Here is a 14037-nt window from a genome sequence, read left to right as displayed (position 1 = left end):
CCACCAGGCCCCCACCCATGTCTCCCACCACCCCCACCCCCCCAGTCACGAGGGGCAGCCTCCACCAGGCCCCCACCCATGTCTCCCAGCACCCCCACACCCCCAGTCACCAGGGGCAGCCTCCACCAGGCCCCCACCCATGTCTCCCACCACCCCCACCCCCCAGCACTGTGGGGCACCTGCCAGCAGGCCCCCACCCATGTCCAACTCATGTTCCCCACCACCCCCAACCCCCCAGCACTGTGGGGCACCTGCCAGCAGGCCCCCACTCATGTCCCACTCATGTCCCCTTGCACCCCCACCCCCCAGCACTGTGGGGCACCTGCCAGCAGGCCCCCAACCATGTCCCCCTGCCCCCAGGTCCTGACGATACACAATCATGGCAGTAATGGGCAGCATACCCAGCACAAACACCCAGCCAAGGATTGCATCCACCCACATAGCAAATGCAATTACATGATACAACCCCAATGGCAAGTATGTAAATGAACACATGTCCGTCACACACACATACACAATGGGTGCAAGTGAATGTCAAAACCCATATCATGACATGCATGAAACCAATGAGAAAATACCACAAAAGAAAGTTATAAAAACATGTATTCTCGAAGAAAATGAAGTAAACTAATCAAACATACAACAATGGGGATAACAAAATAAATTGTCCATGTCCGATAAGTAATGTAAAAATCAAAAAAACAAAGGAATCCAAAAACTAATGTTGTCCAAAGCAAAATCATGGTGAAAAAAAATAAGGAAAAACCATTGCCTCATGGTGAACACAAATATAAATCAAAAAAATGTACTTTAAAAAAACCAACTATACACAAGAATATTCCAGGGTCCATGAGCCCAACACTATAAATGAAACCTACTACTACCTAATAAAAAAACTATATACAGAAAAGTGGCCATTGTCCGAGAGGTCCAAAAAAATCTCAAAAAATAAAGGAAACCTAACACTAACTAACTAAAGAACTATATACAATGGCAGCGGGCAAGTCCTGCGGCTCACTCTGTGATGTTGCCGGCCAGGGCATCATCGAACTCCATGTCGATGTCCTGGAGGCGGGACTCTGTCCTGGCCCCGAGGTCTCGCAGGGATAACCCCATGTTCACCTCAAACTCCCTGCGAGCTTCCTCGAGGCACTCAGCCCGCCTCAACGCCCGACGCATGGAGAACTCCGCCCTGACCATGGTGAGCCGCTCCTCTTCCGCCCGCTGCCGCTCCGCACCTATCCGCTGGACCAACTGCTCCCACACGGAAGACACTACCATCCCAGCGTTCTCCTGCCCTCCGGCCGATGCCTGCCCCTCTGATCTTGATGGCCCCGAGCCATGATGCCTCCGACGTCGAGCCTGCTGCTGCCTCCGACGCCACTGCCTCTGCCAGCACGACGGCATCCAGGATGATGGAAACCACCGACGCCGTCGTGCACGTGCCCTGCCCGATGATGCCGTCACATCCTCCATCTGCTGGGGTCCAGTTGCTGTGTTGTCCACCCCTGCTGGACCTCTGACTCCCGACTGTGGCAGGGATGGGATCCCCACCGAGCTGGCTGCATTGGTCAGGGCAGGTCCACAGGGGGCCCTGGTGGCATCTGGGCCGGAAGACGGCAAGGAGAACGACTGGCGTATAGTCTCCACAGAGGAGGAGAGGGCCGTCAGATTGGCCGACACATGCAGGAAACCCCCGAACATGGACGATCCCAATTGGGCCACGTCGGCACGGTGCTCTTCGTGATGACGTGCGTGCTCCTCCTGGGAAGCACGCACGGCATCACGAATCACAGCCGTGCGCATCGCGACCCCAATCAGGACCGGACCTTCTCCATACGGCCAGGGGTCCCCTCGTCCGCAGGTGGAGGGGAGTCAGATGACATGGACATCCCGTCTACCTGCGGACGGGCCTGGGACGGGGCATCCCTGCTGGTGCATGGTGGTGCACCCACAGGGTCAGGGACAGCGACATGCACAGGCCCCTCCACGGTGACCTGTGCTGCCTCCTGCCCCTGCCCCTGGACTGCACCACTTGCACCAGCAGGGATGCCCCCACCAGGCCCCATGTGCGCCTCAGTGGCGGCCTCCTCCTCCTCTGTGGAAACCACCAACCTGGATGGCTCCTCACCGTCTTCCGCCGTAGCAGGCCCCTGTGGGGGCTCACCCACCCCTTCCGCTGCAGCCGTGGGGGCATCCCCGCCGCCTTGCTCCACAGCGCCGTCTCCGCCCTCTTCTTCACTAGCCGCTGCGTAGAGGGAGACATAGAACACAAGCATCAGGGTACTGTACAATGGTCCCCTAGACAGGAAGCAATAGCAGATGAGTGCCACTGTCAAAGTACACTTCCATCATGTCCCCCCCACAACACATGTGTCAGTCCAGGCAAAACACACACAGTGACAGCCATGGTGCATGCCATGGACATTTCCATACATGTCCAATGGACTCTCGAAACATACAATGTAATGCTACTCACATGCATCATGGGTCATGCCTATCACATGCACACACTTCACCTCAGTCACATCCATCTGGCCCCGTACACCCCAATCACAGTGGATACAAGGATGACTAGGCTGCATCAGTGAATCTGTACATTGTCACAGACATGTGTCATGCATCCATGGCATTCACAAGTCACAGACACGCAGGTCAGGCACACAGACATGGATACCATATATGTACCTGGCATCAGCACCCATCCCTCACCCCCACCCATGTCCAGGAACAGAGACTGCCATGCTCTCATGTGTACAATCTGCATAGGGCTCCCCATGTCGCATTTAAACACATGCAACGACCGTGCAGTTCACACATTGCTGATCGCACATGCATTACCATGATGTCCCTGCACACATACATGCGTACATGGCCTATGTCACACATGCAGGCAAGTATCAGACAACCAGCACACTGCAACATGCCCTGTCTCACACAGCAATGCTTGGCCACTTACCGCTCAACTCCAGACGGGTCTCCCTCTCAAGGACCTGGGCGTGGAGCGCTGGGTGTGCGCGTTACAGGACCCTCAACTGGATGGAACTCATGCGGCCCCGGCCCCCCTCCACGAGGCGCCGGGCCTTCATGAGGGTTCTGGACCTTAAGTCCTCCCAGCGCTTCTTGACCTTCTGGATGGTGCGGGTTGCCACCCCCTCCGCGTTGATGGCAACCACACAGTCGGCCCAGATCCTCTCCCGTCCTTCCCTGTTGGCGCGGGACGATCCGAAGAGGGCACATACTGCCCCAGGACTTGCTCCACCAGGACACCAACTTCGGTGGCAGTGAAGCTGGTGCCCCTCTGCCCCTCTGGCCGGGGGTTGCCACTGGGGTCAGATCTGGATGTGCCCGACATGGCAACCCCAGGGGCAGGAGTGGGTGGGCAACTGGGTCCTGGGGCTGGGCTGTGGAGCGATGTTATTCGAGTCGGGAGTCTTCTGTACCAGCAGGGGTGGACACAGCAACTGGGCCCCTGCAGATGGCTGATATGCAGGCACCAAATGGCAGGGCACGGTGGCAGCAGGCAGGCAGGCAGGCAGGCAGCAGCAGATGGCACGTGGGAGGCTGCTCGGGGCACTGGGGGGCAGTGATTCGGCCTTCTGGGCAGGAGCGTGGTCTTACGTGTGTTTTCGCGTGGCCAGCTTGATACGGAGTGATTTGGCACGTGAAAATCCTGCACGTCAGCGTGAAAATCGAGGAAAGGCCCTTAGCGCGTAAGCGCGTCAGCACGCGTACGCGATTTCATTGGACCAAAGGCCCTTACAGCGTAAGCGCGTCTGTGACGTTTTGCGCACGGGCGTTGCCCTGGCAGGGCTTGGAGATCCTGCGTGCCTTTATGTTCTGTACGTGCTTTTCGTGCGGTGCGTGTGTTTTCCATCCGTTGGGGTTCACATGCTATTACTTCACAGCGGGTGTTGGCTACGCGTTCTTCTACATGCAAGGCAGACGGTGAGTGGTACCCCGCTCCCCCAGGCCCGATCGCGTGAAAAAGTTCACGCGAACCCCTGAAATACACGCAGCCCGCTCCCCCAGGCCCGATCGCGTGAGAAAGTTCACGCGAACCCCTGAAATACACGTAGCCCGCTCCCCCAGGCCCGATCGCGTGAAAAAATTCATGCGAACCCCTGTAATACACGTAGCCCGCTCCCCCAGGCCCGATCGCGTGAAAAAGTTCACGCGAACCCCTGAAATACACGTAGCCCACTCCCCCAGGCCCGATCGCGTGAGTAAGTTCACGCGAACCCCCGAAATACACGTGCCCCGCTCGCACAATTGCTGTATGTTGCCACTTTTGTAATGCGCAGGGACGCTACCGCCTGCCTTCGTGTGGCGGACGTGTATCGGCTTGTGCGTGTCTTTCGCTGTGCGTGGCTTTGCCCTATTCGGTTCCATGAATACGTGTGGTTCGGGTGCGTGTGGGCGTTCCGTCTGCTTCCCTGCAGTACATCCCCAGTTACGCCCTTGTTTTCGCGAGTTGTTCCCCATTCCGCGCGTTACGCCCCGTGTTCCGCCCACTTTCTGGTGTATGCGCCGAGGTTGTGCGCTTTCACTGTGCGCGTCGCGCACGTCTTTTGGGATGTTGCAGTGACGTGTGCGCCATGCACGGGTTTGGCGCACATCCCGAGGTAAACACGCGCAGGGACTTCCATGAATCGCACGCGTGCGCGTGCACCTGTTTTTTTCCGCTTGCGCCTGCTTGCGCCTGCTTGCGCGTAGATTTTCGGCGCACGTTTGTTCCATGAATCGGCCCCTGAATGTAGAGAATGCATTATCTGTAAATGGTGGGTGTCATTGGGGAAAATGAAGACATTATTTTGATTCAATTTAACAGCACTATTGTGCCGTACATTGTAATTATTTTTCAGAAGTTAACAATTGCAAGCAATAGAAGTGTTTAGAATACCTAGTCCTTTATAATATATACCTAGAATGGATTATGGAAATTAATGCTGTGAAATTATATTGGTGCGATTCATGTAGATAGGTAAAATCATGTATTACTGACCAATGGTGTTGTACCTATAACTTTGGCATAAAACTGTACATCACCTTTGTTTGAAGTGGACTTAAATTCTTTAAATAATTTTGAGTTTCGAGAAATCAGTCTGCTTTTTTTACTCAGAAATGTGGGGTTGGACTGTGATGAATCCAATGGAGTCATCACGGATCCCCCAGCGTTTACCTCCTCCCATGTGGCCACGGGACGGCAGCCGATACCTGATCCTGACCCTGAGGTCGGTTATACGATGGAGGATCACATGGGAGGAGCCAACTACCGTGGAGATGTCATGGCTTCATTGGATGAATAGCAGAATCCCCCGTTTACCCATGAGGAAGACCCCCTTGTATCCAATACCCTAATGGTCTGTTGCCATCTATCTGTTCCCCTCTTTAGGGAAAATAAAGGGACCTTTTTCCAACACCCTTTAGACCAAACCTCTATTTATGACCTGAAGAATAAAAGCTCCAAGAAAACCTTTCTCAGTTCTAATTCCCCTTCATATTGAACTGACTTTTCATGCAGAATCATTGAGAGAGACTCTTCAAATACTATGCCTCAAGTGGCATGTCCCACAACCACCAAAGTCATCAGTTAACATCAATGGACTCCAAGTCCCACAACCACCTAAGTACCGAGACAAGGAGGGTGAAGGAATTGATGCAAGCCAGCAGGAGCCTCAAGCTCAGTGAGTGTGCTAGTTGTTGGGTGAAAACACCTGTGCGTTGGACATTTAAACTTGGCAACCACACATTGAGACGGAGCTCAGGAAAAGACGTCGGATCACCCGCTGAGGCGTGCAGGAGGCATGAGCCGGTGTGGCGGAGCACGTGCCGTGGAGATGCGAGAAGTTGCGAGACAACTCCTGGGCACCTGGCAGTTCGATGAGGCAGTGTGGTCATTACCAGGACCTGAGATTGAGCAGCCATGCAGGAGTGGAGCTGCTGGAGAGGCCAAAGAGACGTCCGAGTGGGCCAGATTTGGAAACCATCAGCAGAGCTGAACGAATGGGACCGAAGACACTACACAGAGCCGTTGAGTCAGCCCAAGCAAGGTGGGGACCCCGGGCCATTTCGGGGACTGCATCAGCGACAAGTTGAAAGTTCTAAAGCTGAAAAGACAAGAAAAAATGAGAGTCAAAAGGGCAGAGCTAAAACCCAAACCCCAATAACATATGAATGCATGGAGTGCAAATGTGGGGAAAGTAGAAACAAACTTTGAATCTGATAGTTATACAGTGTCAACAAAGGTATATGTGATAATGAATATAAAGAGGAACCGTATAAATGAGAATACCTGGCAAAGGTGTACCAGGAAATTGAGAATACTAGAGGAGAAGTCCTGGCTAGATAATCGCATTCAAGAGAAGTATACCAGGCAGCTAAAAGTGCAAGAGAAGTCCTGGCAGGATAGTACACCAGGCAAGATGTCCTGGCAGGAGACTACACCAGGCAGTTGGAAATGCATAAAGAGTCCAGGCAGGGGAGTATACCTGGCAAATTGCAAACCTGTTGAATAAGGAAGGAATTTGTGTTAAACAAAGATTTACAAGGATAAAGAACTTTTTATCTAACAGGATTGTCATGGGTCAAGAAACAACTGTTAGACCAAGAGACATTGTGCCTCATCAGAAGTCCGGCGGTATTTTGGTGCAATGTCCACCGAGCAGAAATAGGGTTACTGTCAGGTTGTGCGGTGGTATTAGCGCTGCATCACAATCTGGTGTCAATGGGCATCCCACTCTGGCAGAAACAGCGCCAAAATAAGGGTTATCGCTAAAATATCAGCGCTAATAGTGCTACCCCGGTGACCCTGGCGCTATTAGCAGTGGCGGAAATTGCATCATCGCCAGAACGGGAAACATGGTGGTGGCACATCTTGAAAAAGTCAATCCATACAGAATCTCCACTTCCTGCAGCCATCAGGACCTGGAAACAAGCCAAAATGTCATAAGAGAGGACCCAACGCAAGGTGTCTGAAAATTGCTTAAGGAAACCAAAGGGAGAGCTGGCGGTCCTCACTGACGAGGTTGTTGGCCATTGTGAGGTGCTATATGGCAGTATGCAGCGAAAAACCTCAGGACAGCGCAGGACAGCCATCTGGCATACCATTAGCCAGAAGGTGAAAGCCGTGGCCAGCGTACTCCGTGATGGAGAGGACTGCAGGAAGCAAGGGAATGACCTCAGGGTCAGGGTGCGTGGACTCCTGTCCCAACATCACCAGGAATCTTTGGCGACTGGTGGTGGCATTGTAGAACAACTGGTCCTCACTACCTAGGAGGATGCTACCCACTGAATGGATTATATGTGAAAGAACTGTATATGAGAGAAAGGTATATCCTGACAAGCTGAACTTGTGGTTAAAACTAAAAGGACCCTAAACTTGGAGACGGGAACCCTGAGAGGCCCAAGCTGAACTTGTGTTTGAACCCAGAGCAAGGAAGGGGTTGCAGGTTAGAGTGGTTGCACTTGGGAAGAGCAAAGAGCCCAGCGTTCTCGAAAGTCTCTGATACTACCCCATGTAAGAACTGTACAGTGAAAGGTACATCCTGACTAGGAGAACTTTGTTTGTTTAAAGACGAAAGGGGCCTAAGCTTGGGGACAGGAACCCTGAGAGGCCTAACAAGAATTGTTGAACTGTGTAACGAGAGGCCTACACTTGGGGAAGGGATCCTTGAGAGGCCTGACCAGAATTGTCTTTTTTTTGTTTGGTACTAGAAGAGTCCGAGCTTGGGGAAGGTAACCCCAAGAGACCCAAGGATATTGTGAACTTTATTTGCTGAAAGAGCCCTCCATTAAAGGTTCTAAGGGCTGCCCTTTTTGAATGGAACTATCTTGCAGTGGCAGAACTACACCCATTGGTAAGACTATCTGAAACCGGCTCTGGTTTACATTTCCTTTTCTTTGAACCACTATTTTTTCCTTTTTAAAGACGTCCTAACACAATTTTGTCAGATAGTGTGGGCAAGCATAGGTTTAGAAATGGACGGATTATTCTTTTTTTTAAAACAATTTTTATTATTTTCAATAATAACAACAATAACATACAGACGTTATACATAACTGTCGACGATGCCACATATTATTTGGCTATTTGCTTGTCTGTGCAACCTCCCCTAGCACCCACCTCCCGCCCCTCGCCCCAGCCTATTTCACTAATTATTACTGTTACAGTGTGTGGGACTGCGTGGACTGTCGCAACCTTCTATTACACCAATTGTGCTGATGCCTGTGTAGGGGATATTAGTTCTTGTAGTATTTGACTCCAGGCCGTTAGGTCCATGTTTGGGTCCTCTTGGCCTCAGCCTGACGTTTCCTGCCACACTGCAGTTTCTGCCGCTGACCATTTCTTAAGGTTTCTCAACCACCCTTCAACTACTGGACCATTCCGTGCCTTCCATCCCATTGCAATCCTGCGCTTTGCTAAAATGTATGTTAAGTCTTTGAATTTGCTAACGAGTCTCGCATGCTTTGGTCTCAGGAAAATCCCCAGCAAGCACGCTTTGGGGGTGATCGTCTCTGCTCGTACCCCCACCTTAACTAGGACCTGAGCCACTCTGTCCCAGTATCTGCATCTGTCCGCGCAAGCCCAGAACATATGTATCAGGTCTGCGTTAGGTAAGCTACATTTCGGACAGGCTTGGTCGCCTGCAGCGCCAAATTTAGCATTTTTCCTCGGGGTCAAATATGCTCTGTGTGTGACATATAGTTGGATCAATTGTAGTTTCGCATTCCTGGACACCCTTTTGTGATACCCCATAGTACCGTTCCAGGCGGCATCCGAGAGCTGCTCCTGCAGATCTGTCTCCCACCTTTGTCTAATGTGTACAAGATTGTAATCGGGCTTCGCCATCAATAGCTCATATAAGCCTGACACTGCGTGTCCGCCTTCAACAATATCAAATAATGTTTCTATTGTGGCATCTTCAACCAATACTCTCTCTAGTCCAGGCCACATAGATTTTATTCCGTAAAGAAGCAAAGCATGAATCATATGTTGCCCTCCCCGTATTCCTAAGTCTGAAACGACCTCACTAAAGGCCATCGGACGTCCCTCCTTTAGTATGTCTCCCACTGTAGCCACCCCGTTGGGCTCCCAGTATTTCCTTACATTCAGCCTTAATTGCTCATCTTCACTTTTTATGGCTACCAGCGGGATCTGAGGGGATTAGGGCTTTTCCTTGCCCAACAGGCGGCAGGCCCCTTGCCACATTGTCATACCCCGTCTCAGCAACAAAGGAGATCTGGGGTCTTGTGACATCTTGGTCCACACCATCTCTTTTTAAAAGAAAGGGGTGCATGCGGGTTGCACAAACACAGCATCTTGTGTTTGTTCATCTGACAGACAAAACGTGGTGAACTGTAATTGGCTTGTTACAAAATACCCCTCAAAATACGGCACCTTAATCCCTCCCTGCTCGTGGGGTCTCTGCAGTTTCTCCAACGACAGCCTACATCTCTTATTATGCCACAGGAAACGCTGACAAGTGGAGTTCAGCGTCTTAAAGAAGTTTCTGGGTATGTTATATCGGACGTTCGTGAAGTAATGCAACAGCCTTAGAAGCACCACCATTTTCAACAACGCGGCCCGCCCCTTAAGTGAAAGCGGTAACTTGTTCCAAAACTTCTTGGATTTCTCTATTTTATTTACCGCCTCCACCGTGTTCTGTACATGTTCTACTTTAGGGTATTGGAAGATGTCTACTCCCAGATATCTAAACGTGTCCATTTATCATTTGATCGGTAACACTAGTAACGCTCCCCGGGGCCTAATCCTATACCCTGCCAGGGGGAGTAGACTTTTGTGCATTTATTGTGATTCCAGACAGGTTTGCTTAGTGCTGAAGCACTTCTAATATGTATTCAAGGTTGGTCTCCTGTTGCTGTATATAAAGAAGTATATCATCCGCATATAGGGAGATCAGGTGTGTACTACCCCAAATGTTGATGCCTGCCTCGTGGTATTCTTTACGTAAGTATACCGCCAGTGGCTCCAAGGCTAATATAAATAACATGGGGGACCAAGGACAGCCTTGTCTCGTCCCTTTGCTCAACGTCCATTGCTCCGATATCGTAGCACCGCTTTTGACACTCGCTACTGGGTTACTGTACAGCAGTTTAACCCATTTTATGTACGTAGGACCCATGCCGTAGCCTTTTAACACTGCCAGGAGCCATGACCATCTGACCTAGACAAACACCTTGACCGCATCCAGCAAGGCTATTGCCATAAGCCGGGTGCTGTCCCGGGTCTGATCGATAACATGGTGCAAACGTCTCAGATTACAAGTGATATTCCTGTTTGGGACATAACCTGACTGATCCAGGTGTATTCATTTATGAATTAGTTTTCAGCCTATTAGCCATCAGTGCCGTCAGTATTATCCCATCTTGATTGAGTAGCGATCGGGGCCTATAAATGCTGCACTTGGTATCAGGTTAGGCTTAAGCAATGGGACTATGATAGACTCTCTCAATGTCGGCGGCAGAGTGCCTTTTTCCAATGATTTGTTTAGCAAAGCCAGCAATGGGGGAGCAATCTCTGTTACGAACTCTTTGTAGAACTCACTTGATAAGCTGTCCACTCTTGGAGCTTTACCTGACGGCAACCCTCTAATAGTGCGTTCCAACTCCTCCTTAGTTATGGGGGCTTCCAGCATGTTGACCACCTCGGCATCTAGCTTGGGAAGATCTATCAACTCTAAAGCATCCTCTATCTCTGACTCTTGGACATCTGACGTCTCCTCATACAATACTTTGTAAATGTCATAGAAACACTCATTGATGTCCTGTTGTGACTCACATATCTACCAGTTTTTGGTTGTGATTGCTCGGATCATGCTTCGTTCAGCCTTGCTCTTGTATAACGAAGCTAGCAAGTGTCCTGGTTTGTGCCCTTCAGCATGCTGTTGTTCTATGTAGTTCCTATAACTCAGCTCACCCAATCCCTCCCAATGTGCTAAACAGTCATGCTGCAGGGCTATGGCCTTTTAGGTGCTTTCGCTAGGTGGGTCACTGAAGCCATGTATGGCTTCTAATTTCGCTTCCGTCTTGCTTAAGTTTGTCACTATTGCGGCTTGAACCCCGTTCACTTTGGAGATTGCAGTCCCTCTGATCAATACTTTAGAGGCTTCCCATAGCATACTCGCTGACTCCACACTACCTGTATTAAATTTTAAGTTATCCTGCACCTCTTCCCTTAACTGTTCCTGAAACACTTCATCCCGTAGGGACTCGCTTTTATGTCTCCATGTCGAGATACGTGCTCTCCGGGGGGTGGGAGAGACTCGCCATGTGATCACCAGTGGGGCATGATCCGACAATACACGTGCCTTGAAGTCTCCTCTGTCAAATTCGCCCAGAGTGTCTTCTTCAGTAAAAACTTAATCTAATCTTGTATATGGAGCTTGGACAGCGGTATACACAGTCGGATGATTTTTTTGGACTTTCAGACATTGACGGCCCTTAGAAACATCAGTTAAGGGAACCATCCCTTTAGAGTTAGGGCCAGTTGGGCATTACAGCAACCTAGGAACCTTAGTAAATAAAGGTTTTGAAACTAGCATCTTTAATTCTGTATCTCTCTTGATACCATGCTTGTCTCACATACCTGTAGTCATGTTTGTGTTAGTTGTTGTTACTGTATGTGTTCATCGGCTTCTCCCTCCAGGTATGTCCAACATGTGCATGCTCCCTGGGCTGTAGTGTGACGTTATTGCAGGAGGTGGTCAGGTACGACTTGTGCATTCGCTTGTCATGTCATATTTGGGTAGTCATTAGCATCCCCCCCTATGTGATGAGGTTCTTCGCAACGCATGCGTGCAGGCGCCTTTCCTCACCCACTATCCATGTCTGTTGTCTTTTATGCCTCTCCCTCTATCCTGGCAGTGTGCTGTTCCGTAGGACCATGGAATCGTGGGTGGAACCAGGGTAGCGGGCACATCAGTGGGTGATGTACAGGTTGCAGTCGACAGTCACCTGCACATTCGGGGGGTGGTAGTGCTTCTGGTTATGGTACACTGCTTTGTGGGCCTGGGGGCCACCAGCGCAACATGGGCACAGTCCAGGGCTGCAATCACTTTTGGCATTTGAGCAACAGCATACAACTGTGCCTTCATGGCATTGACCTGCCGTAGATGGGCTTCAAGCACCTGGGCCAGCACTGCACAGAATGTGGGCTGTGCCATGCCATGCATCATGGCCACAGAGTATGGAAGGTGCAATTCTGAGGAATTATAGGACGGACACTAGCTTCAGCAGTGTGGGCACAGCTGTCCGGATGTTGATCCTGCTCCCTATGTCCTGTATTGTGGTGAGCAGCTCAGTTATGGTCTCCAGGGTGACCACTGACTGTCAGTGAGGGTCCAGGTGAGGGCCTGACCCAGGGGAGCAGTGCACACCTTGTTTGGGCTCTCTTCCACCTCCCCCAACCCCATTGTACTCCCTGTGCCATGGCCTGGTTGTCCTGCATCTCTACTTCCAGGCACAGCATGAGCAGCTGCCTGTCCCAGCTCACAGTGGCTAGTGGCAGCATGGTGTTGGAAACAATGTTTGGGGTAGGGGTGTGCCTTATGTAGCCCTATTGGGTGCATTGTTACCTGTGACTTAATTTATGGCATCTGTGTTCATTTAACTGAGGCTGGAGGTAATTGCTCTGTGTTTCTGGCGGTATTCACGCCAGTTTTTGCTCCTAATATCGCCGTACATGGACTTGTGATGCGGCTGTGATTGTGCTTTGTGTTGCTGGCGCAGATACCGCCGGCTGTAATAGCGCCGGCTGATTTTACAGTTAGCAGTATTTGTGCCGGCTTGTGATATGGCGGAGCTGTATTGGAGGAGCTTATTACGTTACCACCACTTTTAGGGCTTACCGCCCAACTTGTGATGAGGCCCTTTGTCATACCATTGAAGACTCCAGGGGAAGGGAGTCACCCCCTGGAACCAATATCTTTTCCATCTTGGATAGCATTTTCGTTGGAGCTATTCTATTTTTGTTTATGAGCACTTTTTGCCAATACCAGGTTAAAAGCATTTCCAGTCTCACTTTATTAGTTTGTTTGTAGTGTGACGGTCCGGATAGAATTTTTGGACACAAGGACAGATTGTGATTTCTGACACCCTGACACAGACAGATAACTCCTCTTCAAAGCAGGATCACAGAGGCATTTTCCCGACCCATTTAAGTTACTAAAAGTCTTTAACCAAAAACATGAAAACTTTGTGTCAGGCTTTCATTAATTCTGACCACTCACAACTGTATATCGGGGACATGACATTAGTAATTTCACCCTAATGTGAACCAATCTTTTTTTTTTAATTCTCTTTATTGGTTTTATGAACAAGTCGTGTCCATGAAAGAAAATACATCAACTTATCATATGATCCATCTGACCAAACAAACCACATGTCCAAAGCCCCCACACTCCCCTAATGGGAACCAGAAATGTAGGTGTAAAATATCAAATATTTCTACAGCTAGCATCTACCTAGTACTGCTAGCAGCGCATGTTGATATTACAGAACTTGAAGGTGCTTATTGTACGACTTTAGAAGTACGAAAGAATGAGGGAAACCGCTTTGAGAGTGAATCATGTGACATACACGCCCCAAAGAAGCTAGCATATTAACCTAGAGCAAATCTTCCTGTGGGGTTTATATAACTTTGTTTTGACTAATCAAGTAGAGCCAAATGTCTATATTATTTTATTTGTGGATACTTCTATCGCCTACGGACTTAACCATAAAATACATATATTAAAAACACGAAGGGCCTCATTACGAGTAATGTGGTACTGCTCTGCATAATGATGGTTTTCTACACCCCTACACCAACAAACTCTTGCCTGCAAGTGAAGGAATTAGTTCCACTCACGATGGTAGCAGACCTTGTGGAATTACTGCATGCAGTAATGCTGCCTATCCCCAATGGAGGCTGATGGGACTCCATAATGGGGAATAACCAAAACTTAAAATAAGGCCATAGGTTACCATTATCGCATGCAGCAACAGTAATTCATTTTGGTGGAATTAGCACAGCTC

General features: G+C 49.9%; 1 protein-coding gene across 11 annotated transcripts in view; it reads left to right on the top strand.

Moving 5' to 3' along the window:
- GPD2 (glycerol-3-phosphate dehydrogenase 2) overlaps positions 1 to 14037 on the top strand; it is a 2458594-nt gene that overhangs the window by 758790 nt on the left and 1685767 nt on the right. The gene's annotated exons all lie outside the window — the stretch shown is intronic.

This window comes from Ambystoma mexicanum, chromosome 9 (assembly GCF_040938575.1).
Source record: "Ambystoma mexicanum isolate Mex_15411 chromosome 9, UKY_AmexF1_1, whole genome shotgun sequence".
In the NCBI taxonomy this organism is placed as follows: domain Eukaryota; kingdom Metazoa; phylum Chordata; class Amphibia; order Caudata; family Ambystomatidae; genus Ambystoma; species Ambystoma mexicanum.
Note: the sequence above shows the minus strand (reverse complement) of the source record. Positions and strands in the feature narration are given on the sequence as shown.